Source organism: Onychomys torridus, chromosome 6 (genome assembly GCF_903995425.1).
Source record: "Onychomys torridus chromosome 6, mOncTor1.1, whole genome shotgun sequence".
Lineage (NCBI taxonomy): Eukaryota > Metazoa > Chordata > Mammalia > Rodentia > Cricetidae > Onychomys > Onychomys torridus.
Window position 1 is genome coordinate 89308083 of NC_050448.1, and position 26200 is coordinate 89334282.

General features: G+C 36.4%; 2 protein-coding genes across 3 annotated transcripts in view; both read right to left on the minus strand.

Moving 5' to 3' along the window:
* The window catches only part of LOC118585281 (alpha-amylase 1), a 50128-nt gene that overhangs the window by 19515 nt on the left and 4413 nt on the right, over positions 1 to 26200 (minus strand). Inside the window, exon 1 of one of the 2 annotated variants that reach the window (XM_036189628.1) lies at positions 3339 to 3397. The exons of the other annotated variant lie outside the window; for it this stretch is intronic. The gene's annotated coding sequence lies outside the window, so the exon portion shown is untranslated. Of the gene's footprint in view, positions 1 to 3338; positions 3398 to 26200 lie in introns of those variants that run through there. 2 annotated transcript variants of the gene reach the window in all.
* Positions 4461 to 26200, minus strand: part of Rnpc3 (RNA binding region (RNP1, RRM) containing 3) — a 54454-nt gene continuing 32714 nt past the window's right edge. Inside the window, exon 16 of the transcript XR_004945172.1 lies at positions 4461 to 4813. The gene's annotated coding sequence lies outside the window, so the exon portion shown is untranslated. The remainder of the gene's footprint in view (positions 4814 to 26200) is intronic.

A 26200-nucleotide genomic window follows, 5' to 3' on the forward strand; every position in this document is an offset into this window, starting at 1 on the left:
TTGATACAATTTGCCTGGGTCATTTTTGTTATAGCCTTTTATTTTTATCAACTACTTTTATCAATTTTTTAAGTCATACCTGAAAATGCTGTGCTTTTAACATAAATAATTTTCTTATATTGGGTTAAACTACTAATATATATTTGCATTTAAATACACGTTCTTACTGAATTGTTAATTTTTCTTCTTAATGTCTTGCCTACTTAAACATTGTTTTTATGATGCAACTTCCTTTTTGCTACAGCAGAAATTTTGTGCTCTGTTTCTGATCTGTTACTGGGCATTACATCATGCAGCTTGTCAAAGTTCAAAAAAACATCAAAGCTGTTTGCCAGAGAAAGTACAGTGACATCAGGACAAATGAACATTTCTTCTAAGTTTAAAGACCCCATGTTCGTTCTTAAGTCACCCTCATATTAAACCTGAAAGACATTATCTTCTGAAATGGGGGAAAATAGTGTAGGTTCGCCCATATCCTTGCCCCTTCACTTTTTGATAATGAATCTGATTGCTCAGAAACTCTATCTAGGATTACTCTGGACATCCAAAATTGTTTCTTTATAATTTTTTTTTTTTTGGTGACTATCTCCTCAGACAAATTCTGTTACTTGGTGGCCTAGAAGTGACTTTTTTTACTTTTATTATTAAAATTATTACATAAATAGAATTATAAAAAATAATTTTCTTTCATCCCTTTGAAGGTATTCTGAAGAAATCTGCTATATGTTTTAAGCATTCAGTGTAAAAATATTTTTAGTATTTACTACTTTAAAATATTGTGTTTATAGTAGATGCCTTTACAAGGGTCAAATGCATGGATTTTTATTTGTATGTTTCTTGGATCTGGAGAGATAACTTAGAAGTGTTTACTACTCTTGCAAAGGACCCAGGTTCAGTTTCCAGCACCTACATGGCAGTTCATATTTGCCTGTGACTCCCGTTCCAGGGGATCCAATGCCATTTTCTGAACATCATGGACTCCAGCACATACATAGTACACATACATTCATTCAGGCATACCCTCATACATAAAAAATAAATTATTTTAAAATTGTATTTATTCCCTTAGTTTACATACAAAAAATATAAGCCATAAGAATTGCAATGTTAAACAATGTTTTACTTCTTAGGGCTTTGTTTTGCGTAGTTTCTTCCCACTTTTTGTAACTTAAAGGAATTATATAAAAGTTAACATTGATACTAAAATTTTTGTTAAGCTTAATTCCATGTGGTCCATTTTTCACTTTGTACTGTCAAAGCTGGGTTTTGTAGAATTTCTTTAAATATTTATGGAGAAAAGTCTTGCCATGCTTTGCGATCCACTCTGTTGTACAGAATAATAACATTCCAGCTCTGCTTTGCCTGAGTGAATTGATCTTACAAACAGAAGTTTGCCATTAAGTACTGCATTTTGACTGCAAGTGCCAAAGTAGAATGCCCTGTTTATACAAGTAAATACCAACCTGCCAGCACACCACAGGCCACAACTGGTAAATAATTTATTAGTGCCAATAAAACGTTCCACCCATAGACATTTCAAAACTAAAAGAACTATCAGACACATGAACTCCATCTGTTACACTGGTTCTCTCTCACATACCTAAAGACTAGAAACAAGGCACTCCAAGACAATGGCACAACTGCCTGCCCATCACTCAGTCATTTGTCAGAGAATTGCTGGGGTGCATCACAAGAGAATTCCCCACTGTCCTCATGTTTCAGTTTAAGCACGCTTTCTTCTTCCAACTCTGCATGGTCCACTTCAGGGTGACCCATCAAAATGACATTCAAACCTGCCTACTATGTGGGCCAATGCATAATTTCTCTGTGTCTTGGCAGCTCTGGGATGGGTTTCATGATCACTTATTCAGCCAGCAGTATGAACCTTCTACACCAGTATCTGCGCTCTAAGTTTGCTTTCTGTACTGACTGTTTACTTGCCATGGCCTGTTCATTTACTTACTTGCTGGTCTGTAATCCATATGTTGTTGTGTGGAGTATAATGTATGGAATTTTATTAATTTAGCAATAAAAATTTGAAGGGAATCTAGAACTATGATTGACATAGTCATGTTTACCAAGCTAACTCAAAAGTACTTTGTGGTTTAAAGCTGATGAAAGAAACAACTTGTAAATTCTGACATAGATATAAGGTCAAATATATATGATTACATTCCTGGCATATTCTACTAATGAGAACTGTAGTAGTTATCATGATTCCACTAAATTTCAACAAATAAAATCGCTACTGCTAAATATTTGAAGTGATATGATTTTCCAAAAAAAATTAAACCATTTGATGATATGAACAAATCCCTGTGGAGATTTGTGATCAGAAACTAAAAATTAATTCTGTTAAGCCAATGTCTGCCTTGTGCTGTTACATCCTTCTTTGTTATACTTGATCACAGGGCTGGAAAGAGGCATAGCTTCAATCAACACAGATGAAAAATTAATGTTTAATGAGACTGGAAGTCATACCACTAACAAAGGGAAGGGTCTTATTCTCTGAGAGACTGGCTAGTAAAGGGAATAGACAAAGCACCATAAAGAAGAGAAGCAAACATCAAATCATGTACCTAACACTATTTTATTGAAAATTCTTGTGTCTGTGTTAATTAATTTGTGACAATGTTTTTTAAAGATTTGTGTCTTTATTTATTTGATGCACATTGGTGTTTACCTACATGTATATCTGTGTAAGGGTGTCAGATCCCCTGGAACTGGAGTTACAGGCAGTTGTGAAATGCCATTTGGGTGTTGGAAATTGAACCCGGGTCCTTTCAAAGAGCAACCAGTGTTCTTTACTGCTGAGGTATCACTCCAGTCCCCATGATATATATATATATATATATAGAGAGAGAGAGAGAGAGAGAGAGAGGGAGAGAGAGAGACAGAGACAGAGAGACAGAGAGACAGAGACAGAGAGACAGAGACAGAGACAGAGAGACAGAGAGACAGAGACAGAGACAGAGAGACAGAGACAGAGACAGAGAGACAGAGAGAGATTGCTAAGAATTTTTAAATTTCATTTTATATCTTATATAACTGTTCATGTTACATTATCCTTAACTAACTGCTTTGTGAAATGATATGGATACCCAGATATGAGCATATGTTTAGGTATTTTCATGTCTAGCCAAATAATTACTGGATATCATTTAACTCCACTTAAAATAGCACCCAATACTTTTCACTAGCAATAAACGAACAGTTCTATGGATTTCACAAACATGCAGCCATAACATGAAACACAAACTCAGTTGCACTGAGAGCATAACATGACAATACTAACAAAATCCATACTCAAACTAGCATGTCCTTCAAAGAATACATACCATGTGCAGTCTTCCAGTGCAGTTGGAATCTTCTGAACTGGATCAAGAGTGGCTGCTCTAACTCGAGCAGCTCAATTTATTATCACCTAAGAAAAACATGGTTCTTATTTTTGGCCATTCTATTGGGATTCTGCTTCCATACAGCTTTTGCCGGTAATCTCCATAATGCATCATGTAGAAAGAACAATGTGTTTCTTCTGGCCACAGAATCATTGCACTTCTGCTGTCAGAGTCATGGGGTAGATTGCAGAGAACAGACTGTGCTTTGATCTGCACTGGTCAATACTGAATAGAATGTCAGCTTTGGGGTTGTGTACTACCTTGGATTTTCTACTTTGTGAGGCAGTAGTTTTTCATGAGTTATTCCATTATGAGCACAGCGGTCAAAGTAGAGTAACTCTGTGTCATGTTTAAACGAGTAATCAGCCACCAGCTACCTACCAGCACATGAAAAGACAGACTGAGTATTTATTCATAATGATTAAAAATTCCATTTTCAATAATTCAAAATGATATCAGAAACACCAGAAACATGTGCTGATCAATATAACTTCCCTCCATGAGATTATAAAGGAAGTAGCGGTACTAGATGATGTGCTGTAGCATTCAAACCATCTCTCTGACCCTTCTTAGGCGATTCTCCTGACAAAAGCACCCGAAAAAGAACTTCTTGCTTTCTCCAGGCTTCAGCTCAGACATGGTTTCTCCTGTCAATGGTACATGGTCAGCTTCAGGATGACACTCCAAACTGCCCATCACACGAACCTGTGCCTGATTGCTTTGTGCCTTAGCATCTTTGTGGCTAAATTTATCTCTTAGCTTCTGACAATCACCAGCTGTCTCTACATGTGACTTCAGTATCAACTCCATATTCCTTGGCTTCTTCAAACATGTTCTTTGCTGTTCTATAGTATATATGTTATCTACATATGATAAAACTCATGCATGTACTACTTTGCAAAGTATAATGTGAAATTGGAGTGTTACTGGCTTTGGTGATTAAATTTTAATAACTTAGAAGTTGTGATTGCTGTAGTACTTGTTATGAAGCAACCCAGTTGTTCAGGGAGACTAAAGTTGCTGGCGCTGAGATAGGAATAAATTTTATTCGATAAATGATGATACAAATTATGCAAATTCATTTATTTAAGTTAATATACTCCTTCTTGGCAATTGGTAGAGTTCATAGGATTTGATTCATTAAAGAGGGAATAGAATAAATTAACTGACCAGTGGCATAATATTTGAAGTTATATGACTTTATCACAAACAAGTTAACCAATTCAGTGATGTATATAAAATGTATTTACACTACAGGGCAAGATTATCCTTTTTACAGTTATACCTGTTTTCTGTAATGAGAGGTAGCACACCTCTGATGTGGAGATCAACAGCTGAAACTTAAGAGACCCTGAGAGGCACACACTATCTTTCCTGCCTACACAGCAAAGAGTCTCAGTCTCAGGAAAAAGTACCTAGCAAAAGAAATATACAAACTGCAATAAATAAGAAAATAAAATATCTAACATAATATCCATGTAAGTTGGATTATAATATATTAAGAGTTATAATATACTAAGCAATTATTTGAATTAGCCTGAAGACTAGACTATGCAGAGGTTATACCCCCAAAACAACAAATAAGATAATGCATTTTACTAATACATAAACAGGATATCTAAAATTCTCATTCAAGAATCAATCCTTGATTTACAGAATAGTCTTAATATATTACCACCATCATAATGATCATCATTATGTCCCAATCACATAAAATAACATTAATGACAAAATATCTTTCAAATTAGGCCTCCCACAGCCAGAAAATAATTAACCTTAGAACACTACATTAACCGCACACATCTCTGACGAACTCTATAACAATCCAAAATTGTAGAGTATAACAGAAAGTACACAAAAACTGTACCACAATAAGTAAGTGATGCATATGATAAGCCCAGGAAAGTGTAGGACAGCTAGGTAGTTACATGAATGTAAGCAATAAAGCAGAAAAAGTTTTCAAAGAACACATTCCCTCCAAGAAAACAGACAAAAAGAAGCGTTTTTTTTCTTATAACCTAGAGGGAGACCTGGACAAAAAAATCATCATAAAAACTTAGGATAATAAATCATACATACAATTAGCACTGGAAATTTTAAAAATAGAAAATCACATTCACATTACTACAGGGGACCTATTTTACATATAAGGTTACATATGAAAAATTGTAGAAGGCTGAATTAGAAGACAAGAAATTAATTAACATGATAGTAAAAATTTCAGTGCAGCTCAGCACTCAGGGGGTATTATAGGTCTTTGTAACTGCTGTCAGTCAGATATACAGTGAGAATCAGGAACAAAAAGCAGAACAACAAGAACTTTCAGTTTGGTGAGGAAAGAAGCAAGCTTAAAATTGGTACTTATAAAACTAGTGGCTGAAGAAATTAGCATCATGAGAGAAAAAAAATGGTATGGTGACTATAATGTAATTGAATAAGGGAGAGAAATATCCTTACATATTCTTTTATGATTCTTGTGTCTTTTTCCTATATTTCATAGTGTTTCTTACTGTAAGGACTACATGTTTTATTAGCCCATTTGTTCATTTTGTTTCCTTGGTGTTTAATTATTTATATTATTTATAAATTATGAGTATTAGACCACTGTCTGAAGTATAGCTGATAAAGACTTTTTCCCTTCTGTGATCTTTTTTATCTGTTAGTATGTTTTTTCCTTTGTTTAATTTTCTTTTGTTTGCTGTACACAAACTTTTTTGGTCTCATGTTGTCCCATCTGTAGATTCTACTGCATTTTATATAAAAATTATAACCATAATCTGCCAGTATACCACAAGAGTAATTCAATCATTTCAATAACAATTCTGCCTCTGAATATTTCAAGTCATCTCTGAAATGCCATATTGTGAACTGATCAATATCCCAGTATAATTCCCAAATTTAAGACTATTAAAAAAGAACTGGACCCTGTAGATTTCATGGCATGTGACTCATCAGTCATTTGTTAGGGAACTCTTTCAGGAAGATCACCTGAGGATTAACTTCTGACTGTCCCTGGATCTCAAGTCAAGCATAGTTTCTCCTGACCAGGATACATGGTCCACTTCAAAATGATGCTCCAAGATGACACTCAAAACTGTCTGCCAGGTAGATTTGTACCTGAAAGTTCTGTTCCTTGGCAGCCCTGTATCTGTGCTCCTTAATCCCTTTTCCAGTCATGGGCATCACCTTTCTGCACAAGAACCTACCTTGTATTTTTGCCTTCAATATTAACTCTTCATATACTATAACCACAACCATTTTTTGGCTGTTTGGTAACTGGAATAGCATATTTTCTTGTGAAATAAAATGTGTCAACTGTTACTGACTTTAGCAATCAATATTGGAACAGATGGAAATGGCAGATTAGGATCTCCTGCATATGGTAAATGAATTTCAAGAATTCTATATTTAAATTTCTATATTTGCAAATATAGACTGTATTCTAACAAAACAGTTTGAGAGAGCATCAGAAATCAAAGATGGGATGATAAGACATTGGAAAAGTGCAGAGAAACAGAAGCCTAACTCAGCACAGAGTGCAAAGCAGCACATCAGTCCATGAAGCCTGGACTCCCTAAAGGGTTGTAGGTGTGGATGGGGGAAAAACACGGACTTTTCATTCAATAGATAAAGCAGATGTTCCTGATGAAATGTAGTTGGAAGTCATACCCATAGCATAAGCCCACAGTTCTTTAAAGCCGTGGATCTAGTTGGAGAATTTGATGAAACAATGATTCTTCCTTCATGCCAGTTCAGCAATGAATAGGAGATCAATTTTGTTACTTTTTGTTACTCCTCAAGTTTCAGAGAGTCATAGCAGAATATCATCTTCAACAATAACATATCATTTAATGTTAGCTTACTCTAGGACCCTTATAACAGGGAACAACCATGAAGCAGTAAGTACCTGGAAATAATTTAAATGAAATGAACTTTAAGCAAGAAAATTCTATTATAGGTGAGGGTCATGTTTGTCCATCAAATTAAAATACTCTATAATTTATATGAATAATTCACTTGATAATTGAGGTGTAAATGATCATCATCTATTTTAGGTAACACTTAGTTTAGAAAGACTTTTTTTTTTTTTACTGCAAAAGCTCAACATGGATGGGAGAATTTTCATGAGGCCTCACCCTTAGATGAAGAGATAAAGGCAATTAATGGCTACTGAAAGATAGGAAATTGATCTTCTCCTGTGATGTCTCCTAATAGATTATCCATTCCCAAGTGGTCAGTCCTAAAAGAACACACTCATATGATATCTCTCTCTCTCTCTCTCTCTCTCTCTCTCTCTCTCTCTCTCTCTCTCTCTCTGTGTGTGTGTGTGTGTGTGTGTGTGTGTGTGTGTGTGTGTGTGTCCATAAATAAATGAGACCATGAATTTGAAAACAATATAGGTGGGGCATGGAAAGAGTTGGATGGGTGGGAATGGCATAATTAGAATAATCCTGGTGATCAGATGACCAAACACCCTAACAGTTGTGCTGGAACTCTCATCCAATAAATGATGGAAATGGATGCAGAGATCTTCAGCCAGACACCAGGTGGAGCTCCAGGTGTCCAATTGTCGAGAAAGAGGAGGGACTGTAAGAGCATGAATTGTTGAGACCAAGATTGGAAAAGCACAGGGACAAATAGCCAAATGAATGGAAGCACATGAATTATGAACCAAAGGCTGTGGAGCCCCCAGCTGGATCAGGCCCTCTGGATAAGTGAGACAGTTGAATAGCTTGAACTGTTTGGGAGGCACCCAGGCTGTGGGACAGGGACCTGTCCTTAGTGCATGACCTGGCTGTTTGGAACCTTGAGCTTACACAGGGACACATGCTCAGCCTGGAAGGAGGTGACAGGACCTGCCTGTACTGAATCCACCAGGTTTAAATGAATCCCCAGGGTAGTCTTGGCCCTGGAGGAGATGGGAATGGAGGGGAGGGAATGGGGGGAAAGTGGGTACAGGGGCGGGAGGGGGGAGGACAGGGGAACCCATGGCTGATGTGTAAAATTAAAACACAAATACAATAAATAAAAAAAAGAGATTCTTAATTTTTCAAGCAAAAAAAGAAAAAAGAAAAGATACAACCTTTCATCCATGTTCCTATGAGCATGTGTCAATCTAAAGAAAAAGAAGAGCAAGAAGGAGGAGATATTTCAGGGTTGGGAATATAGCTCAGTTGGAGGAGTGGTTGCTGGTTCATAGATACTAGCCCCAATGTCACAAAGACTATTTTAATAACTGGTAGTTATAGCTTCATGAATAATATTTTTCTTGAAATTGTATTATCTCAAGTAATCAAAACATTTAACAAGAAAAAACAAAAGGAATTATCAGGATACAAAATATCATTAGTCTTAAAGTTCTCCCAAAATTTTATTAAGCATTTGTCTGAATATCTTTTGAATTAAATTTGATTTATAACTCTGGTTATATAAGATCCTATGTTTCACAAGAGTTTTCAAGTTTTTTTAAAGTCTGGTGTTCCTAATGGAATTTTATCATGATTATTGTTTTAACATGCTATAAAAGTACCTAAAATTGGATTGCTAACTTACTATCCTGAACACATATTATCAATGTTATTTCAGATTGCATGAGCTGCCTGGGTATAGTTAGGAAGGGACAATCTTGCTTTATTAATTTCATTTTTTGCATGTGTTTATTCTTTAAGTTTTTTGATGGTTTCTCTTATACACAAAATGTATTGTGAGTGTATTTTTTCCCTACCACCCCTTATATCCACTTTTTCCTTTCCATCTTATTCCCTTATTCTTCCTGCTTATTCTCCCAGTGACTACACCATTAGAAAAAAGGGACACTCCCTCTTCAATAGACATTCCCAGCCATAGATGTCCTGAGGACCCATCAAGTTACTTATTCTCAACACTTTGACCATATGTAAATCTATTTATTAACATTATTTTCTACAAAAACTCATAAGCCCAGGCTAAGAGTTTCACTACTCTGTGGGCATAAACATACATGTTTAGGAGTCAATTTGGCAATAAATTCATTTAGGGAATAATGGTAGTGTTCACAACTTGGTTACTTATCTTTACCAGATACAAGATTTAGTTGGGATGATAGCATCTTGTGTGTATTCTCTAGTATGGTATGTACCCCAAAACCTATCAGTTATTTTGAGGTTTTTAATCTCAAAATATTCATACCACCACTATTGCACTGATAAACGTAACTTGCCTACTTTATTAGTAGTGTAGCACAAATACTTTAGAGTCAGATAAAGTAGTTGATGCATTTTCAAACTCAGCAGCCTGCATGCATGACATCATCTGGCACTGTGAACACTAGATAGCAGGAAGGGAACTACCAGTTAGGTTCTATCTTGATTACTCTGGGACATGTAACCTAAATGTGGTGTTCTCATCAATAGGGATTGCCATCAAAGTATGGTGGTAAATAAGATGAGTTACAACAATCTATATTTTGCTGTGTTTCTCTGAGGCTTTTTTTTTTTTTTTTTGGCCAACAAATAATAGGGAGTTATCCCACATCTGACCCTAGAATTCTTGTATCAAAGTCTATGACTTCTGGCGAACAACATTATCTATCTGGGAAGGGTACCTTTGCTCTATTGTTTTTTTTTTTAATTTTTTTATTTTAATTAAACATTTTGTTCATAAATCAGTGGAGTTTCATATGGGTGTGTGTGTGTGTGTGTGTGTGTTCTTAGATTTTGTTAGCCCTTTTCCCCATTTCTCCACTCCCCTTATCCAGCCTATCTCAACCATTTAAACCTCTTTACATCCAGTATCTCCCCAGTTTCAAATTTAGTGTATTTTATAATTCCCCCTTTAGTTCACTACCCACATGGCTTTGTTATTGCTCACTGGCTTCTGTAAACACACTTAAATTTAAATACAAAAATCTAAATTTGAAACAAGGCTCTGGATTAAACACTTTTCTTCCTGAGCCTAGTTATCTCACTCAGCATATTTTCCATTTCCATCAACATTTTTTCAAAGTTCAGTTTCATTGTTATGAATGAATAGGATTAAATTATGCATATGTAATCTTTTTTATTATCCATTCATCAGTTGATGTATATCTGCACTGATTATATTACCTAGATATTGTAAATAGATCCGTGAATTATGCTGTAAAGTCCTTTATATCACATGCCCAAGAGTGGGTGGTATAGCTGGACCATAAGGAAGTTCTACTTTTAGCTTTTCAAGAAACCTTTATACAGATTTCCGTAGAGGTGGCATGAGACATTCTCACCAACAATGAGTAAGGATTCTGCTCTCCCACTGCCTCTCCAGTATTTTTCTATATCATTTTCTTATATCCATTCTGACTGAGGTGAGGTGGAACCATAAAGTACTTTTTACTCACATTCTGCTGGGGCTAATGATGTTTAATACTTTCTAAAATGTTTTTTTAGCATTTGTATTTTTTTCTTTACTTTTTTTTTTTTCAAGAATTCTCTGTTTCATCCCATGGACCAATGTTTGATTGGGTTGTTTGCATTCTTGATGTTTAATTTCTTGAGACATTTGAATTTTCTAGATTTTTTCCTTTATCAGATATTTAGCTGGCATGATTTTTTTCTGTTCTGTTAGGCTACTTCTTTACATGATTGATAGTTTACATTTTGGTATAGAAATTGTATAACTTCACAACATTTCATTTGTCAATTGTCCTTCTTTCCCTAGCAAGTCAAGTCCTATTTTTAAAGTCCTTATCTATTCCTGTATCTTGTAGTGTACTCTTTACATTTTTCTCTAGTAGGTTCAGAGCTTTGGGTCTTATGTTGAAACCCTTGGTCCATTTGGGTTGATTTTTGTTCAATGTGAGAGAAATATATAGTTCCATTCTACTACACATGAACATCATCTTTTTAGTATCATTTGTTAACAAAGCTCTCTTTTTCTATGTTTATTTTTTAGAGTCTGTCAAAAGTCAGGAAGATATAGGTTTGTATCTGGGTCCTTACTTTATTCCATAGATCTATGTGTATGTCTTTATGTCAGTATCATGCAGGTGTTATTACATTGGTTCTAAAGTGTAGCTCCAAATCAGGTAAGATAATCTCTCCAGCAGGATGATTATTACTTGGGATGACTTTGGCTATGTAGACTTTAAGATTGAGATGTGAATATAACATCTGTAAAATTGGCTATTATAGGGGTTTTCTCATACTATTTATAAATACTGGAATATTAAAATGCATGGAAGACACAATGGGGCCTGGAGAGATGGCTCAGAGGTTAAGAGCACTGACTGCTCTTCCGGAGGTCCTGAGTTCAATTCCCAGCAACCACATGGTGGCTCATAACCACCTGCAATGAGATCTGGTACCCTCTTCTGGCCTGCAAGGACACATGCAGACAGAACATTGTATGCATAATAAATAAATAAATCTTAAAAAAAAGAAGATACAATTAAGATGTGATTATTTATATAAATGTGTGTATTCATTATTATTAAGTAAGCAGAATTTCCTAGAGACTGAATCCAGTGTCTTTGAGTTTCTGTGTCACAGGCCTAAGGAGTTCTAAAGATGTCTATAAACAAAAACTTTTGACTTCCTGTAGGAGACTCTTTTCAGGTTCCTTGTGGCTTTACCCAGCAGGTCTACATAGAGAGGATGATTGGGACCACGGGCCTGAGTGCAGGTGTCTGAGGTGGTCTGCACTTGGCTGTGCTAGGGGAGGGGGGGAGGTCTTTTGCTCCACCCCTTGGCGTCTCTATAAATACCCTGAGGCAGAGACAGTCAGGGCCCATTGGAATAGGTTCCAGGTCCTCTCAAGGCTATCCTGTGTTTTCTGTTTATCTCTGCACTATAAATCCTTCCATCTAATATTTCCTGCTGCTCACACTCAAGAAAACTCCGGGGAACTGTAGGGTTGGTGGGTAAATGCCCTGCAACTTCCAAAACACAGTTCTTCATATTCTGTGAAATTACATTTTGATCAACTTAGCACTTTGAAATGATACTTAAAACATAGTTTTCTACTTTTTTTATGTTGAATATAAAATGCATCTACCCAAATGGTCATTTTCCTTGTTTTTAACTTGTCTGTTACTTTTATAAATGAATCAATTTTAAGCTTCTAACTGTGAACTGTGAAATATTTCCGGGGTACCACTTCTGCTTTGTGATGCTATCCCTCTAATAATGGACTTCAGTTAATCTCAACCTAAGGGCCACTCTTTCCAAACATACTTTCCTCAGATTAGGTAGAAAGATATTTTTTTCTTCACATTGTCATTCCCCCATTTAAGACCAGATGACAGTAAGTCATATATGTTCCTCAGAGAAACCAAGGCACAGAAAGATTAGTGATGTTTTCAGACAAAAAGTTTTGAAAGATTGAAATTGCCCCATAAAAAGCTGCAATGAAAACAGGCAGTAGAAAAGTTCTGGTTCTTCTCGTGCGTCCTTCCCATAGGTGCTGCACTCAGCTCTCATCTGTCATTGGCTCCTTCTCCACTCCTTTCAGGCAAAAGCTGGGGAATCTATTACTGATGTGCTGCAGGCACCCTCATCCATGGAGGAATTCAGTAACAGATGGCCAAATAGATAACTAAGTGTCTGAAGTGTCTCAATATTAGAGAAAAATAAAGAAAAGAAGGGGATTACAAGTGAATCCTAGAAATTAGAATCAATTTTCAAAGTTTGTCTTGTTGTTGTTGTTGTTCCTAATTCCAACTCCCTTAAAAGGGAAGACCAGGCTAGCGCTGTAAGTATGATTTATCTTCAAGTTATCTATGGTATCTGAGCCCCACAGATAAAGCACACATGTATATTTACTGGCTTTTGTTTCTTTTTTTTTTTTATGTTACAACATTGATGTGGGCAAAGTGGAGACTCAAAAGTCTTACTATTTTTGATCAAGCTATAAATGTATATGTGTGTATGTTCTCTCCTCTCCTCTCCTTCTCCACTTCCATCCTCTTCCCACCTCACCCCCCACTCCCTCTCTCAATGTAGTACACCTGGACTCAGAGCCAGGCCTCTGGTCAGCAATGCTTGTAACATTTCAGTTGATTATAAATTGCTCTGAAAGCTGTCTTTTTATGTTACCATATGAACTGTAAGTACAATTTACTTATATTTCACTCATTTTCAGTGAAGAGGTCATTTGCCTGTGATAAATGTGTAAATCAGTATAAGTACTATCCCATTCAAGATGGAAAACACTTTCTCACTAGAAAATTCTTTCATTTTATCTTGATGTAAAGATTGGGCTACTCATTGATTAGATCCTCACCAAACTGAGGATTTTCTACAACTTAATAAATATAAAACATTGTAGTGACAGGCTTACCAGGGTCAGAAAAACACCTACTCTGGAAAGAAACTGCCAGGAAACTAGGAAAGGCAGAAAACTACTACAATTTGGTAAAGAAAACAGAACAGAAATATGGGGTATAGCTAGCACCGTTTTTGATAGATAGACACTTTAAGCTCTCTTGAATGTTTCTCAGAGTCTCTTTCCAGAACTATATAGAAGGTTCTATTTAAGAGAAGAAAAAAATTTAAATGAAAGGTGTAAAGATGGAAAGGGAAGAAATGTATTTGCAGATGATACAACTGTTAGGTTATAAACTTTTTTAAAGTGATAAAGAAGGCAAGGGGAAAACAAAGAAACAGGTGATTATAGAAAGCTTATATGATACTGTTAATATGCAAATATCAGCTGCTTTCTTATATACCAGCAATGTTAACTTTGGATTTTAATTGTTTTAATTAGCATTGTTTTGTAACTATCTAAAGGTTGAGATGTATTTGTCTGGTTGCTTTGATTTTTTTATTGAATTTCATACAGAAATACAAAACATTTTAATCATATGGCATTCCTTTCTTTCTCTTACAATTCCTACCATGCCCCCTCATATCTACCTTACCAGAAGTATTACACATCAATCATGAGACATACAGAAACATCAAGGCCAAGTGGTTTTTTGTTTTGTTTTGTTTTAGTTTCCTGCATGAAGAAATAAGTTGGCAGAGGAATAAATATGGCTGTTTTGAATACCTTCAACGGCCTTTGGGTAATAGTGGTTGTCTCTGATTGGTACCTAAACATAAACAGTTTGGATGGGTATGAAGTTACAAGACTTTAACAGTTCTATAAGGAGGTGGCTGGGTATTTTGACTAAACTATTTAAAAGGGGGACTGGCCAGGCCCTCAAAACTAGATCAAGATGGCATTCATGAAAAGTATATTATGACAGTCTTATGCTTTATATGACTATGTGACATTCTATACATATAATATACCATCATATGTTTATCCAATCACATGTTGGTAGACATTTGAGTTGTTTTCATTTTGAACAAAGCTGTTATGAAAAAATATTAACAATGCTTTCCACAAACAATTTTTATATCATATGTGTTAATATCTAGAAAAAAGATTGTTTATATTGTATATGCATAGACATTACAAATGCTTGCCCATTTTCCAAATGCTTGCACAAAGTGAGAGTAACATTTAATACTCTAAGCTATCAAATATCAGTGGAGCTTCTACATGTTATTCATAACATTTGACATTGCCAGTCTTTTGAATTTTAAAATGCCATTCTACTGTATCTTTTTTCTGTTTTTGTTTTTATTTTTTGTTTGTTTGTTTTTTGTTTTTGAGACAGAGTTTCTCTGTGTAGCTTTGCGCCTTTCCTGGAACTCACTCTGTTGTCTAGGCTGGGCGAACTCACAGACATTTGCCTGCCTCTGTCTCCAGCACTGAGCCTGGAGAAGTCCCCGACTCAGCTTAAGATGAGGGTAACACCTCGAAGTCCCTTGCGGGGTGAAGTGAGCCACAGGCCTTCTGAGACCAAGTCCTTGATCCAGATGGGCCAGACTATAGCTGCCCCAGCTAAGCTAGAGCCCTGGCCCAAAACCCCACCACCAAAGCTCCACAGTCTGTGTCCTTGTATGCATGTGTGCAGGTGGATGCACCTAGAGATGGTAAAAGAAATAAAGTGGAAGAGACTCAGAGGACCCGGGAGGACTGAGGCTTTTCCCAGTGTATTACAGCTCAATTTTTGCAGTCTGGGAGCCCTTCTGAAATGCTGTCAGAGCCTATGAAGGAGCAGATAGAAGCCATCCCATCCTTGGGCTGGGGCTTCCTTCTGATTCCTCAAGCTGTAGATTTACAACCCTGAAGCCTATTGAAGTCAAGCAGGCCCCTAGAAAGGATCCCAGGAACTGATTCAAGAGAATGAGGGTACCCAAAGCCAGCAGGGCAGACCTGGAGAGAACAGGAACCCCACATGGAAACTGCTGGCTGCTGTGTTAGAGAGTGGCTTGTCCTGGCTCTCTCCATGCAGGTGCATTGATATTGCCTGGGACTCTCACCTTGCTGCCCACTTGCTCATCATGCCAAAGGCTGTTTGTGAAGACCTTGTATATGCAGGTGTCCATGCCCTTCGTGTGTGTCATGTCTGGAGGTGGGGGTGTATTAAGAAACATATGTATGTATGAAAAGAAACCATTTTTCACTGCATCCCAGTACCAGGCTGGGCCTATATGCCTGCAAATTAGAATTGCAGACATGGGTGGAAGTGGAGGGTCAGGGACACATTCAAAGTTAGTAGGTTCCAGATCCCTGTTCTTGTCAGCCCACTAAATAAGTCTAGGGCAGTAAAATAGAGTTTATATAGTGAGAACTGGGGCTGGTGGTGTTTGTTGTTTTATTTTTGTTTTTGTTGTTGGTATTGAGACAAGGTCTCAAAGACACTTGTCTCAAGACACATCTGGCCTTGTACTTGCGTAGCTCTTTCTACCCTACATTCATAGCAATCCTCCTGTCTCAACCTCCCATATGCTAGGATTACAGAAATGCACTACTATACCTGGCTGCTGATGTTTAACAGAAAGACAACTACTACAGATTCAAGGGGATGGGAGGGAAGAGAAGCAGGAGTGAGTGGAAAGAGATATTAGAAACAGACACAGCTTGAGAAAGCACCCAGATGTCCATAGAGTGCAGTCGAATTGGCCCCAGATGGGGTCAAAGGGAACAGCAGGATGTGCACATGGTAGAGAAGAGGTCCAAGAAGGAAAGCAGAAAGGACAGAAGGGAAGGTGACCCAGGAAAGGAAGGGAGCCAGAATGGGAGGTCACCAGCAGGGAGAACTATCTGCCCCAGAGGGCACCAGGACCTGGATTTGGCAACTGTTTCCAACACAGCCACATCTGTAAGTGGCAGCTAACTTGGCAGCAGGATCCAAGGCAGTCTGCCCTTTGGCCACTCCCCTCCCATAGATTGGCAGCCAGAGCACATGAATAATGAGCTAAGCCAGGCCAGGCATCCAGAAGCAAACTTGTCACCTCTGAGAATGTGTGTGCACAGAGCAGGGGCTCCATGTGCAGACATGTGTGAGCTAATATATGTGAATAGGCACCTGACAAAGTCCAGCTGGGACCACTGTAGAAGTGTGACACCCTTCACATGCCTTGGTCTCCACGGGACATTTCTGTCTTGACTGTACCCTGTACCGCTGTTGAGAGAGAAACTATTCTAGCTATTTCTTTCTATAGCTCTAGCAGTTCCTTCACTTGGCTCTACAAAGTCTTCCCTTTGTGTCCTTGACTGTGGACCCTAGGATCTTTTGACAAGACTGGCTGGGTTGGGCTGGACTGGGTCACCTCAGTTCCAGCAGCCTGAACCAGAAAGGCCAGATCTGGTCCTGACAATGAAAGTGAACTTCAGCTCACTTCTTCAAACCAGACCACACTGTCGACCCCACTGTACAGTCTGAGGTGCTGTACCAGACAGGGGAATCTGTGTTTGTAAGGGTGCATGTTGGATGTGTCTGTGTCTCTAAGTGTCATGGATGTCATGAAAGCATTCATAAAGATCAGATGCGGGGATTGCTCAGCCAGTGTCGTGTGGACCCCAGGTGTCAGGAAGAGCTCCTGTGACTATAATCTTACATTTCCCATACTTTACTAGCTCAAATGTATTCTCCTCCATGAAGCTTCCTTAAGACTTAGCTAGAGATGAACACTCTTCCTCCGTGTTCTGCCAGGATGAACAGAATACAGCAATTGTTTATTGTCGGTGATTTTTATGCATCCAGACATGCAAAGTGACATAACAACACCTTGTGAAGGGAGGTGTAGGGGTCCCTGTGATCTTCTCCTCCTGGTGTTCATGACTTTATATAATGGCCTCCACCTTTGAATGTAGGCAATGCCTCTGACTTGCTTCTGATAGAATCAGGAAAGGGGATAAGATGCCTCCTGACATCAGGTTGAGTAGAGCTTGATCTATTTCCTTCTAAATTCAGATGGTGATTCCATGACCATTATGACAAGGAGCATAGTAGCAGACAGGCAGCATGGCCCCGGAACAGTAGCTAAGAACTTACATCCTGATCCACAGGTTGGAGAGAGGGAGACAAATAGATTTGGGAATGGTATGAGCTTTTGAAACCTCAACGCCCACCTCCAGTGACACACTTCCTCCAACAATGACATACCTCCAAATTTTTTTCCAACAGTTCCACCAACTAAAAATCAATCATCCAAACATGTGAGTCTAGGAATTCTCATTCAAAGCACCACAGTGGTCCTTGGCTCTTGTAGTGAACATTGTCAGTCCAAATGAAAAATTTTTATTTAAACTCTACATGTGTATTTATACAAACTTACATGTATTGTGGGGCTTTAAAGTGTAGTTAATAGTATGATTTCATATGACTTTTGCAGATATCATTATGGTTATTCTACCATCTCCCTCCCCATACTTTTCTCTCATCTCACTCCCTAATTTAGAATCCCCCTTTTTTACTATTTCACCAATCAGATCGTTTGTACCCTGCTATTCTTCTCTATTGATCCTACAACCACTTACCTTGGCAGTGGTCTCATTTCCTGGTTTCTGCAGTTACTCCATTATATGTACTCATATCTAAAGATTTAGAGCTAGGAGACTCCAAAGAGAGAACATGTGACATGTGTCTTTCTAGGTCCGTGTTACCTCATACAATATGGTCTTTTCTAGTCCCATTCATTTACCTGCAAATTACATGGTTTCATTTTTCTTCTAAGTGAATAGTATTCCATAGTGTATATGTGTACTTTCATTATCCACTCCTTGGTTGAAGGGCATTCAGGTTATTTCCACTTGCTAGCAAATTTTGAGTAGAGCAGCAATGACTATGGCTAAGCAGGTGTCTGTGGTGTCTGATATTGAGTCCTTTGGGCACGTGCCAAGTAGTATAGCTCAGTCATATAGTATATTTGTCTTTAGCTTTCTGAGAATCCGTCACACTGGTTTCCATAGTGACTGCACCAGTTTTCAATCCAACCAGCAATCAGTGTGGGATAACTTTTCTCTCAACCATCTCTAGCATTTATTGTTGGCTGTTTGATTGGCCTTTGCCATGGTCACTGGGGTAAAATGAAATCTTAGAATTGTTTTGCTTTGCATATTCCTAATTGTTAAGGTTGATGAACATCTTTTGAGATACTTCTTAGACTTGGTTTCTCTTTTGAGAACTCTCATTTTGGATCCCAAGCCCATTTTTAATTGCTCATTTGACTTTTGTTGTTTTATGAGTTTTATAGTCTGGTTAGTAATCTTTTGTCTGACATATAATTGCAAAGATTCTCTCCCATCATGTGGGCTTTCTCTTCACCCAGTTGATTTGTTTTGTTTTAGCTGTATGTGCATATTTTTAGTTTTATGAAGTTCCATTAGTCATTGGCCTTAATTCTTTGCCAAATGGAGTCCTATTTAGAAAATCCTTTCCTACATCTATATCATGAGGGGAATTGCCTATGCGTTCTTCTAGCAGTTTTAGTATTCCCTGTTTGTTTTAGGTGCTGATCCACTTGGAGTCACTTTCTGGGCAAGGTGACAGATATGGGTCTAATTTCATTTTTCTTCATGTAGATATCCAGTTTTCTCACCATCACTTAAGACACTTTCTCTGCTCCAACTTATATTAAATGTCTGAAGTTATGTGTACTCATGTTTGAGTCTTTGATTTTTTTCCCCCGCTGGCCTAAATGTCTGTTTTTGTGCCAGTATCATACTGTTTTTATAATGATAGCTCTGTAAAATATCTTCAAATCTGGAATGGTAATCCCTACAGAATTTTCATTTTTGTTCAGTATTGTTCCAGCTATCTCATCTCTTTTGTGTTCTCATATGAATATTAAGATACCCTTTTTCTATATCAGTGAAGGAAGTTTTTGATTGAGGTTTACTGGGTCTGTAATTAACTCTTATAATCATTTTCAAAATATTCAGTCTACTACCCCTTGAGTATTGTGTGTCTTTCCATTTTCTAGTGTCTATCTTCTCCTTCATAGATTTAAAAGTTTTATTGTAGAGGTTCATTTCCTTGGCTATGTTTATTCTTATTTTATTGTCTTTGAGGTTTCTGTGAATGGGAGTGTGTTCATGATCTTCTCTATGTTGTTAGTTGGTGGTGTATAGAAAAGCTCATGATTTGTTCAAATTAATTCTGTATCCTGTCTCATTGCTGAATTTACCCTTTCTGGGAGTTTTTACATAGAACTTGAAGTATCTTTATTGTATAGTATCATACCTTCTACAAAGAGCAAGTTTGATTCTCATTTCCTTTAATTTTCTTCTCATGTCTTATTATCTCAACTAGTACTTACATGCACAACATTGAAAAGGAGTAGGGATAGTGAAAATTCCTATTTGGTTTCTGACATCTATGGGTTTGCTTCAAGCTTTTCTTCATTTAAGATGATGTTTTTATTATGTTGAGGTATTTTCCATTCAGTTTTACATTCTCTAGGATTTTTTATCATGAAAGCCCACTGAATTTTATCAAAAGCTTTGTGTGTGTGCTTATGATCATCCAATTTTTGTCTTTAATTTCATTTACATGGTTTACTATATTATTGACTTGAGTATGATCAATCATCCCTATAAGGATAAAACCAACTTGGTCATAGTGTATAAACTTTTGCAGGCATGTCTGTATTCTTTTGCATGTATTTTATTGAGCATTTTTGAGACTATGGTCCTCAGGGATATTGGCCTAGTATCAAGGTGATACTGGCATTTTAGGAGGAGTTTGGGAGTTCTTTTTCTGGTTTCTTTGTATAGTCTACAAAGGATGGTTGTAGATATTCCTTGAAAATATGGTAGAATTCTGTTGTAAATCAATCTAGCCCTGGATATTTTTAGCTGAAAGGCTTTCTATTACTGTTTCAATCTCATTTATTAAAGGTATGTTTAGGCTGTTGACTTCATCTCAGGTTAATTTTGGTGATTTTACTGAATCTAGAAATACACCCATTTCACCACCTTCAGCTTAATGGAGAACAGGTTTTTCAAACACTGCCTTATAATATTCTGAATTTCTTTGGTATCTGTTGTAATAATTCTTTATTCATTTTTATTGTTAGTGTCCTCTTTCTTTTGGTTAGTTGCACCAAGGGTCTGTCAGTTTTGTTTATCTTCTCAAAGAACCAGATCTTAGGTTCATTGAATCTTTGTATTGTTTTCTTTTTTTCAATTTCTCTGACTTCTGCTCTGACTTTTCATATTTCTTGTCATCAACTGGGTTTGGATGTGGTTTGTAATTGTTTTTTCAAATTTTTTAGTTCTACCATATCATGTATTTACAAATTTTCTAATTTCTTATTGTAAATACATAAAGCTGTAAGTTTCCCTCATAAGACTGCTTTCAATGTGTCCCTGAGGTTCTGTTATATGTTTCCATTCATTTAGTTCCAGGAAACCTTTGCTTTCTGGATTTCTTGTTTTACACTCATCATTCCATAATGATTTCTTTAATTGACATTAGTGTATTTACTACAGACTTGTTTGGTGTCAATTTGTTTAATTGCACAGTGGCCAGATGAGTTACAAGGAATCACTTCAAGCTCTTTGAATTTGTAGCAATTTATGTCCCAGGATGTAGACTATTTTAGAAAAGCTTCTATGTGTTGCTGGGTAGAATGTATTCTGTTTGGGTAGAATATTTTGTAGGTTATCTGTTAAGTCCACTTGACTTTTATTAATTAACTGATATGTTTATTTATCCACATGACCTATCTATTGGACAAAGTAGGTAATTGAAATCACTTGCTATTAATGGGTTGATATTAATCTGTCTTTCCATCCAGTTGTATATTTTTAATGAAATTGGGCACCCCAGAGCTTGATGCAAATATGTTTAGGACAGTAGTATCTTCTCGATTAACAGTTCCCTTAATTAGAATGAAGTGTCCCTCTCTTTTCTGGTAAGTTTTAGTTTGATGGGTTTTTTTTTTTTTTTCCCAGATATTAGGATAACAACACCCACTTGCTTCCCAGTCCCATTTGATTACAGTACTTTTATCCATTCTCTTACTCTAAGGTGCCTATCTTTAAAACTGTGGTTCTTGTAGAAGGAAGCCAGATGGATTTTTCTGTCATTCCTTATAGATTTGGAGTCAGTATAAAATCTTCTGTGAAGCTTAGCAGTTGGGAAATATTAGAGAAATAATAGTGTGATTCTTTTTGGTAAACTCCTATAGCAACATAACTGCTTGCTTTTCCTGAATTTAAAGTGGAACACTGCTTTCAATGTTCCCAGAAAAGAAATGTTTTCTATAATATATAATTACTTTGCAAAGTTTGTCACACACAGACTCACAGACATAATATATATGTCATGTAATATGTAGCAGTACTAACAAGTTTTAAATGTTATGTGGACATTTCTGCTAAACAGTACTGTTAAGTTGGTGTTATACTGTTAACATGGAAATCAACGTTCAGAGATGTATGAAAGGCAAGAATTTAGACCAAAAATTGCATTAACAGCTGCAGATACAGGCAAAATGTTCCAATCAATAGCAATAGTAACAACGAATATCCTCAAATGGGCTTACAGAAATAAAAATCAGTGATGAGCCTGGCTCTCCACCTAAACTGAAGACACTTCATACATAAAATAGATCACAGATTTAGAAAAATCCTTGAAAGGAATTCTTAAAGGAAATTAAGGGAGAAAATTACATGTTTAATGTCTGCTTAATAGCTTGGTAACTAATAACAGATACTCAAGGTGGATCAAAGCTCATGAGAAATTCTATACTACTTATCACAAGGATATACACAAATCACAAAGGGCATAAACAAGACAAATACTTTATTATGTGAATTTCACATACAGTAAAATCTGTTGTCTGATGTATAGATCTATAGTTTTGAGAAAGTACCTTTTTAAATAGAACCACAATACAAAATAAAGTTACAGTATCCTAAACTCTCACATCATTTTGTACTCAACTTGTTCACCTACATTTGAATTCTGACTAGCTGTGCCCTGTGTATCCTAGAGTCTGCCTTCACATTGTTTTTTGAAAATGCTGTTACAATAAGTTTTAAGCTTGTTGTCTTTATAGTTATTTCTCAATTGCATGTAAGGTTAACATTTGGGTGCTATCTTGCACCCATTAGTCCTTGAATTAAGTGTCTATTCAAATTTGTTCTTTCTATGTTGCCCATTTTCTGCTCTTTCCTATTTTGATTCGTTTATGTGTTTTAGATACAATTGCCATCAAGATATGCTTTACAAAAATGTTTCTCTATCAATTGTCTCTTTAGAAAAGTGATTTTATCTTATGTTAATATTTAGTTTTCCACTCTACAATAGGCACATCTTGAATGTTTCTGTGTGAACAATATACAGTTTTTAAATGGTGTTCAAATATTCTATTTTGTGCATAGATATATTTAAAAAAAACACCAGGACACTACTTTATGCCTACTGAATTGGCAATTCATTGTGTCAAAGTCTCAGCTCACTGAATTTATGTGGAATGAATTCCTAGAATTTTGTTAAATTATTTTTGTCTTATATTCTGAAAAAAAAAAAAAAACCCTCATGTTGATGAGTTTTGAAGTCGTGGGTTCATGTAGAAGTTGTCAAATATGAATTCTGTATTTCTGCTGTTTTTACACAGATTTCTGAGTTATTTTGTCAGCATAAAAACCAATTGTCTGTGATACTTGAATGATAATGAATCAGAGGAAAAGCAGATATCTTAAAAAAAAAAAAAGTCTTCTGACTAATGTACATAGTATATCAATAAACCATGTTAGGTTTGCAGTATTTAGGTCAAGCAAATTTTGGTGACTTACTCCTGATTATTTATTGAAATACTTTAAAATAAAACTCAATTTTAATAGCTTTTTGTTAATAAACACTGCTTTTCAAATCTAGCAACTTTGCTTAACAGTCTGTGAGATCCATTTTGCTATTTCTTAAGTTTTCTGTCAATTATCATGGCAACACGCAATGTGAACAGCTTCATTTCCTCATGCCTAATATTCATGCCATTATTATTATTATTATTATTATTATTATTATTATTATTATTATTGATATGTCAGTAAGACTTGAATAGGAACGGTGATATTTGTGAAGCCTTGCCTTGTTCTTAATTTCAGATGAAGACAATCACTAAGTTCTTCAGCATTAAGAAAAGTTGAAGCTGGCAAACATCTCTTCTTGGTTTACTAAATTGTTATTAGACATGAATGTCAATCTTTTCTGTTTCCACCATTTTATGTTGTTATTATTAGCAATACTCATTTTTAAAAGCTGAACAAGTCCTTCATCTCCCAAGATAAACACATGGCAGAACTGATGGCCACAAAACAATTACATCACCTGCCCCCCCACTCTCATCCATTCCAGCTACCCTCCAATGGCCCCTCCCACTCTGAAGTTGCCTTTATAATTATCATTGAATAATATATACCTGTTAATTTATGCATGTCTTCACTAAATTTAAGATGTTCAAAATGTTATCTTTTCATAATTTGGTGAATATTTGAGAGATTTAATGATACTATGTTGGTTACTGGTCTTTTGTCTCAGCAATGTGGGTAGGACAGAAGATTAATTGCATTAATCTTTTCTCTGAACCAGGCTTGTGGATTTATTTTTTAATTCTATTATTTTTTTCTACCTATTTACTCCATCTAAAAGCTCCTGAAAGTACAAAGCTATTAAATTAGCCTTCACTTCTAAAATCAGTAGCCTTTATACACTCCTTTAATTATATCTCATAATTAAGTTTCTCATTTCCAATCTATTAAAACACTTGATTTCCTCAGAGAATCTTGCTTTGACCCATGTTGAGTAGTGTTAATATTCAAAAACTTGAAGAATTTTCAAATTTTACATTGTTGAAGTCAAGCTTTCAGTTATAATAGAATATAATTGCATGATCTTTTTTAGATTATAAACTTGTTTAGTTTTTCTTAAATGTGTTCTGTTCTAGAGTGCAGAGAAAAATCTGTGCATGGACGGAGCATGCACAGTACAGTAACAGACATACAGTATATTGTGTTACAGAAATTTCATGAGTTAATTAGTAAAATTTAGCTAAGGTTGGCCAGGGCTTCAAGATCCTCTTGCCTCTATTTCCTTAGTACTGAGGTAACAAGGTACATGCTGTTACCAATTTTAGTAACCTGTTTAAGGAAAAAATAAACTATTCACAGAATTGCTCACTGAACCTCAAACTTTCTACTAGGAAACCAGAGAAATGGTTCAGTAAGAGTGCTTTTTTCCAAGCCCAAAAAGCTGAATTTAAGCTCTGGTATCAATATGGTAGCAAAGTATCTGCACCTACATACCCACATAGATAAATACCACTCTCTCACAATCTAAATGTAATTTAAAAATTAAGATTGTATCATACAACGTAGATAGAATCATTTCCACATGTTGTATATAATGCTGTATTACTTGATACTATTAATGTGAGCAATGTATGGTGATGGAGCCAATTTGGGTTTCCTAGTGGCTTTATCTAGCAGGTCTGCAGAGAGAGGATGATTGGACCAAGGGCCTGAGTGCAGGTGTCTGAAATGGTCTGCATTTGGCTGTGTTGGGTGGAGGTCCTTTGCTCCACCCCTTGGCATTCCTTTAAATACCCTAGGGCAGAGACAGTTGGGGCGCAATGGATTCAGATCCAGGCCCTAGCCTGTATTTTTGTTTCTTTCCCCTCTGTTCTAATATTTCCTGGTGCTCCTACTCAAGATTACTCTGGGGAAATGTGTGGGTGAGTGATGGTCCCCCACAATAAGGTAGCATCTTGCATAGCAATCTTTTTCTAAGTTGTAGAATATCACATGCAAGTGCTCAGTTTCTTCTAGCCTTTAGATTTTCAAATATCTTGGTAAAAACCATCCCTTTCTTTTTTAAGATGCATTAATACCTTTTGATCTTAATTCTTAAGTGTTTCCTTTACAAAACTTTCCAAGAAACAGCATTTTCTAGGCTAATTTGTGTGAAAATAACTTAATTAGGATTATGCAATTCCACTAGACAGTACATTTACATTCTTGTGGGAGTGACTATTCCCTTAACCTTTAATCCTGACCAGATGATCACACAGCAGCTTGGCCACCAGGCCATGTGTGGCATAAATGGGAAAGGATATGCACTTGAGCTTTATACAATGAACACCAAGGTAAGACATATGCTTTCAGACACCTCCTATGTAGTTTTCTGCTGACTTTTTAGTGCTATACTTTCCCTGTGCAGAACAAATTCCCATCCTCATGTATTGAAAACTTCCCCTCTGTAGTGTCTTTATTTGACCTCCATTTAACTAGTTATAATGCAAAATTCTTCCACTAAATAGTAAGGGACTTGGTTAAAGTAACAGTATTCATTTGTGATGACATTTTATCTGTGCTGAAATGTGACATTTTATTTGTATGTTAATTAAGTGGCCTGGAGATCAGAGGTCAAAGTGAGCCATAAACAGAAGTCAGGCAGTAGTAGCCCATGCCCTTAATCCAATCACATGGCAAGTAGAGTC